At 47.3% G+C, this 6,733-nt stretch overlaps 1 protein-coding gene across 1 annotated transcript in view; it reads right to left on the bottom strand.

Annotated features, from left to right (window-relative positions):
- SLC7A14 (solute carrier family 7 member 14) overlaps positions 1–1,773 on the bottom strand; it is a 127,962-nt gene extending 126,189 nt beyond the window's left edge. The window contains exon 1 of the mRNA XM_082458961.1: positions 1,169–1,773. The gene's annotated coding sequence lies outside the window, so the exon portion shown is untranslated. The remainder of the gene's footprint in view (positions 1–1,168) is intronic.
- Between the last annotated feature and the right edge of the window lie 4,960 nt (positions 1,774–6,733).

Raw genomic sequence — 6,733 nt, forward strand, 5'->3', positions numbered from 1 at the left:
GAGGAGGTGGGTTATCATTCTGTGTTTCTTGGTCAACTCTGGCCAGTGACCGGCCCCGCCACTTCGGTGAGAATCCTTCCCAAGAGCCGGTTCCTTTGCGCCTCTCAGTTCAAGACCTCAGTGAACCGAGTCTGGCACAGGTGGTGGGGTGGGGAGCGCCAGGAGCCGGCGAGAGCTCTACTGTTCCAGCATTCCCGCATCTTTCCTCCGCCTTCACTTCGCTTCTAGTCATTTGGCGACTTCTATCTCACTGTTCAATCACAAAGCAAAATACCTGTGTGTGTGTGGGGGGGGGGGGTTGGGCGGGGGAGGGAGGGGGTGACTCAAGAGCGAGAAGGAGGTTGGGGGCTGCGTCCCGCAAGGCCACACTGCCCTACTCTGGCCCTCTGGATTCCTAGGACACTGATGTGCTTTGGCATGGGGGAAGAGAGGAGTCTTAGGTGCAGGTGAGAATCCTCTCCCCAGGGTTGCCCCCTCTGGCCAGGGAGCTTCCCTGGACACTTCACCCATCACGTCCTCCTCGTCGCCCCTGGCGTGTCACCGCTCTCTGGGGACAGATGCTCCTGAGAGCGCACTGGCCTGGTCAGGTCACCGGGCTCAGCTAGAGTCCCTTTGAAGAGTTTGCTCTCTGGTAAAAGGGCAGACGTTGTCTGTCCCTGCTCTCCCCTCGGGCTTCGGCCGGAAAAGCGTCTCTTCCTCTCCGTGGGCTCTTTCCGAGGCCGAGAACCGAGCTGTGCGAGCCCGGTGTGTGCAAGGCATGGGGGGACAGGACGAACCCGGCGTCGGTGGAGACCCGGGGGGGCCCGGACGCAGCTCGCGGCTCCCTCCTAAGCCTCTGTCTCCCGCCGTGCCGGAGCTGCATTCGTCCCAGCCCCGCCTGGTAGCCCTGCGAGTTGGAGCCCGGCGTCCCCCTACCCCGGATGCTGTCCAGGCCACATTCTGGGCCAGAGCCGGAGAGACCCCGACTCGCCTCCTTCCTTCTTACAGGAGACCCCTTCCCCGAGGGCGCGCCTCAGCCTCCGCGCCATGTTCCTGCTTCCCCCCTCCCGGCGGCTCCGGCTCCCTGGTTCATTCAACCAGAGGCAATCATTCCCATGCGCGGGGGTCCAGCTGGGATGCAGAGGGCACGGAGGCGGACAGACCGCTGCGAAGGGGGACGTTCACTCACCGGAGGGCTGGAGGCGATGACCTGGCTGCCGGGGCTGATGGCTGGCGGTCCGCACTTACAGCGCCCGGCCCTGCCTCCTGCGATGCTGGGTGGTGGCGCCAAAGGAAGGCAGCAGGCAGCCGCTGCTGCGGAACAGCTCCCCAGTTATGCAGATTGCCCCGTCTACCCCGCACCCTCCCCGCGGCCTGTCAGTCCTCCCTCCAGCTAGCTGGTCTCCGCCCTCCTGGAGTCACGTGGGCTGCCCAACCCCTTACGTTATTGAGCCGAAGCCTCTCACCAGACGCCCCCCCGCCCCCAAACGCACACGCACACGCACACGCGCGCTTTCTCTCTGTCAACTCCTGCCTGGCCTACTGAGCCTCCAGGTGCCGCTTCCAGTATCTCAGGCTATATGAGGCCGAGGGGCAAGAGATGCAAGCAGCTCTCTGTCCGGGGAAAGGGCCAGGCAGGACTCTGCAGTATCGGTGTGTTGCGAATGCACAGACTCTGCCAGAAGCTCCACCTCTGCTGGACTTGGCATTGGACAAAGCTGGCTACCCAGACCCGCTTCCTGCCCTCTGAAAGCTTCCCCGCTTCTTCACGGAGCCCTTGCTGCTCTTAAACTTCTTCCACCTCCCTTAGCATTACTGAAAAGAAAGGATGGGAGAGATTGATTTCCCCTCCCCCCTCCTAAAAAAGACAAGACCTTCCTCCTTCTCCAAAGCTCAAGTAGGCCAAGTTTATCTTTGGATTCTCAACATCTTATGAGTAGAAAGATCGAGGATTTGAGATTTGAAGACTGACCAGGAACTTCGGTCTATGTGACCTTGGGGGTATCTAACTTCTACTAACCTTTCTTCTCTCATCTGTCAAATGACCTCCTCAGAGAGCTATTATGAGAATTTAAAAATGATAATATTCTTAAAATTGCCTGTCTCAGGGCTAGACACATATTTAGAACTCAATAAATGAGAGTCCTTCCCCTGTCTCTGTTAAAATAAATTTGGGAAAACAAGGAGATTGTGATTTGCGCCAGTAGAAAGGAAGTATCTTTTGTAAACTTAGAAGGGAGTATCTGTGCATTCAGGCTAGACAGATAACGTCTGAGTGGGGACAAGATATACACGGGGCTTGTATTTTTTCATTGGCTCTGTTAGGATGAGAACTATGTTATGTCTCAAAAGGATGAGGACTAGATGGTACAAACCCAGGCATGTTTGGCCTCATCAGAGAATGAATTATTTCACATGCATTGAATAGACTGATTTAGATGGAAAGTACCTACGTGAATTCTTGCATCTTTGGTCCAAGCCCTCAAAATACATGGGATCTAATGAGATGTAACTCTCCATCCTTGGAGACAAATTCACTGGGCTTCTGTTTGAGAAGAATACTGGCTGTCTGACACTTCCCTCCTAGGATGGAGCAGTTCAAGTGTACCTTTAGGTTGTGGGTTCTAGCTCAGAGGACCTGGGTTCTCCCCAGAAAAATGACTAATCAGTGCCAGGACAGTCTGGGAAAGTCCACCTAGCTTAAGCTGATTATTGCCTTGGACCAGCATCCAGGTCTGAAGTCTTGAGACATTCCCATAATTTGAGCTTATGAGAGTTCTGCAGGGTATATCAGATCTCCTGGGATATCCAAGAAGCTATGAAACATTTCAGGACAGGCATAGAGTTAAAGAATCAGAAGTTTGGAGCCTTAATGCAGTCTCTGCCAGTTGCTTATTGTATGATCTTTGGCAAGTCACTCAAGCTCTCAGAGTCTCAGCTTTACAATGGGAATAGAACGTCTGTCTGCCTTCTCCATGAGCTTGTTGTAATGTTCAAATGGGATAAAGTATGAGAAGCCATACCATGAAAGGTAAAGAGCGAATAAATGCAAGCTATTAACATTATAGACTGAAGAAAACCCTGAATTTATTCTAGTCCAGATGTATTACGGTCATGAAGAGATAGGAAGTTGGGATTTGTCATGGCATGGGCAGTTACTAAAGTGTCAGTGTTTTTCTGTAAGTCTGTGTGTGTGCATGTAATTCAAGGGGTGTGGTGTTTCAAGCACTGTATTTTCGTTTTTGCTGTCTTCTTTGATGGATTTCTGGATTAAATCTCATTTTTTCCTGGCTTTTCATTATTAGAACAACACCAGCCACAATCACAGTGGTTATGAGTATTTAATATCTGAGATAAGTTTATGCCTGTATTTCAGGACAGAGGGTTTACACTTTTCTGACTTTCACAGGTAAAACTGATTTGGGTTAGAAATTCAAAATGGGTTTGATTTCAAAGTAAAAAATATTCAGCATCCAGGAGCAATTTCTGGTTAATCATCAGCACCTTGAATGGTGATAAGAGTCTCCAGTCCACTGCCAATAAACCCAGTGAAATCTTCACACAAACCAGGAACTCCTGAGGAGCTCTCCCACCTGTAAGCAGATTCTAGCCCACTTTCCTGGTTTACTTCCTTTTAATATTCTTCAGAAAGTGTCAGTTTGGACCTCTTTATATTTAGGGACACCAAAAGACCAGAAGGTGCCAACTCATGCTCCTATACATATCATTAAAAACAAATTGTCCAGGGTTGGTAAAATGCTACCTCTGACTCCTACCTACCTCTGTGTTGTCATGAGGAAACATGAGAAATGGAAGAATAAGCATGAAATAATTTAATTTTGCCTCAAAAATTGTGCCTTTATGAGCAGTTACTTGGAGGAGCATAAATTTCAGAAAAATTTGAACAGTTTCACCAGAAGTTGCTCTGGGACTCTGAATAATTTTTTCAAACCAGTTTTCAATGTCCAAGTCACCTTTCCCAGCACAGGGCAGAAAAAGGAGCTTAGGGGACAGATCTTGCATAGATTGCAATAGAAAGTTACACCTTAACAACGATTTCTTGATAAGGTTTCCCTTGGGTCCTACTCCTTTACTTACAAGCGCTTATCTTTTGCCTGTTGACTGCTGCCTTTATGAGACACTGCAGACACTTTCCAGCTGTAGACAGAGCATTACTGAACGAATGAATAGAAATGCAGTAGATAAAAATGTAGTGGAGCATTTAGAGCCACACACAGCAGGAACAATTAATGCATATCTCAGTTCCAGGGTTGAGCAATGATACTGCAAAGTGACTGCTAATTAGGTCTTGAAAGTACACATCCTAGTTTTCTTTTTCCAACAATTGGAATGTGGGACTTTTGATTCATTTATTCAGTGTATTCTAGACACATGAGATATGGCCATGAACAACACAGAAATGGTTCCTGCTCTCCTTGAGCTTACAGTCTAGTGGAGAGAGACCCTAATGGATCAGACCTAGTGGATCAGACCCTAATCAAGTAAACAGAAAAGTGGAGATAAGTACCATGATGAAAACAAAATAGAGCGATATAACAAGGAGCGAAGGGCGCCACTTTAGTCGAGTGGTAGAGAACTGACAAAAGCAAATGCAGGGGCCTAGACACACAAGTTATTACTTTCCAAGGAAGGGGCAGTGCCCTCTTACCCAAGGCTTTTTGCCAAAAGTCTACATTATTAGCAGGGTAATCATAAAATCCTTCATGATTGACCCACATGGATGGGTTATGGTTAGGCCACCAGGAGATTGGCCAGACGCCTTAACGACCATTACCTGTTTTTGTCTCATGATTCATGACGATGAATACCTGATGCTTTCTTCTAGAAGGATCCCAAGCTCATCAATGCCCCAGACTTTTGCCTCTAAGCAGATTCAGAAGCTGAGAAACCAAAAACACTACTGTGACAGCCTGGCCAGAGGCTGGTCAAGAGCCCTCTAAATGGAGAGGTTGCTTCTGGGCAGTAAAAGGAGAAGAAAAGACAGAACCAGAACCCAGTATATCACAGGCACACAATAAAGATATAGTAAATAAATAACCTGCTGCTAGGATTCTAACAGTTGGACTGGGAATTTATAAGCAAATTATCTATGAGTAATTATCCTCTGGGTATTTAAATTCCAAGAGGAAGAAGGGGGATGCTGACCTGAGCATGCTCTTTTCATTCCTCCCAAATTTACAGAGAGATACAGCAACTCTCCTCACCCCGACACCCTGCGGCATGAGTAAAGTTCCTTAATGATGAAGCTGTGGAAAGAAGGCAGGAGTGTCAAACCAATGGAGTTCCCTGACATGAAAGGAAACACTAAAGCAAACACTTCTTCCCAATTATTATACATTTTCTTTAAATACACTCACTTTTCCACTTAATTTATTTTAAAGATGTTGCTATCACTACTTTAAATAGAAAACTGGCATCAGTTGCCATATAGACAAGATAATCATTTAAATAAGAACAGTGAAAATAAAACACTGCTCCTATGGTCAAGCTAAATACTGTTGCCTGCCCAGGAACCTGAGGCTTGCTTTCTCTTTATGAGAAGAAGAAAATTAGGAGACTTCCCTGGTGGCTCAGTGGATAAGACTCCGCACTCCCAGTGCAGGGTCCTGGGTTCGATCCCTGGTCAGGGAGCTATAACCCACATGCATGCCGCAACGAAGGAGCGCACGTGCTGCAACTAAGACCCGGTGTAACCAAATAAATGAATATTAAAAAAAAAGAAGAAAATTAGCAACTGTTAAAGAGGTGTTAAAGATATATTCGCATCAAACTGAGACTTTCTCCATGAAGGAATCAGAAACGTTGAAAGCCAAGTGGAAGAGGATAATTTTTCACTGTGTGATTATAGGTCATTTAGTGCTGAATCCTAGTACGATTTAAATCAGTATTTCTCCCAATTTTAACGTGCATAGGAATCATATGGGGATCTTGTTAAATATGCAGAATTGGATTCAGTAGGTCTGGGGTGGGACCCAGGGAGTTGCATTTCTAACACAATCTCAGTGATGCTGGTGCTGCCGGTTCTTGAGTCACCTGTTGAGTAGCAAGGATCCAAAGTACCAGTGATGGGGCTTCCCTGGTGGCGCAGTGGTTGAGAATCTGCCTGCCAATGCAGGGGACACAGGTTCGAGCCCTGGTCTGGGAAGATCCCACATGCCGCGGAGCAACTAGGCCCGTGAGCCACAACTACTGAGCCTGCGCGTCTGGAGCCTGTGCTCCGCAACAGGAGAGGCCGTGATAGTGAGAGGCCCGCGCACCGCGATGAAGAGTGGCCCCCACTTGCTGCAACAAGAGAAAGCCCTCGCACAGCAACGAAGACCCAATGCAGCCATAAATAAATAAATAAATAAAAATTAAAAAAAAAAAAAAAAAAAGAGAGAAATATCCCCCAGGAATCTGAAAACAAAGACTAGATTCCAAAATAATTACTGTGAATGTACAGGGAGCATATCTCTTAGAAAAAAAAAAAAAAAACAAAGTACCAGTGATGGTATGTGTCCCACATTTTGGGATATGCCAACGCTTATTTTATAGATGAGAAAAGTGAGGACTTGGGGGTTGTAAATAACCTAAAGTTATTTAGGTTCTCTTCCAAAAGATCTGTGTGGTCACTGACTTGCTGCTAGGGCCCTCAAAAACTGTTTTTCAAGGGGCTATGACATGAAAGTCAAGGTTCGGACTGCTGTGTTCTACAGGTTATTCTGTGGTAACAGACACACCCAAACTCTCATTA

This window comes from Balaenoptera physalus, assembly GCF_965194825.1.
Source record: "Balaenoptera physalus genome assembly, chromosome: 4".
Taxonomy (NCBI): domain Eukaryota; kingdom Metazoa; phylum Chordata; class Mammalia; order Artiodactyla; family Balaenopteridae; genus Balaenoptera; species Balaenoptera physalus.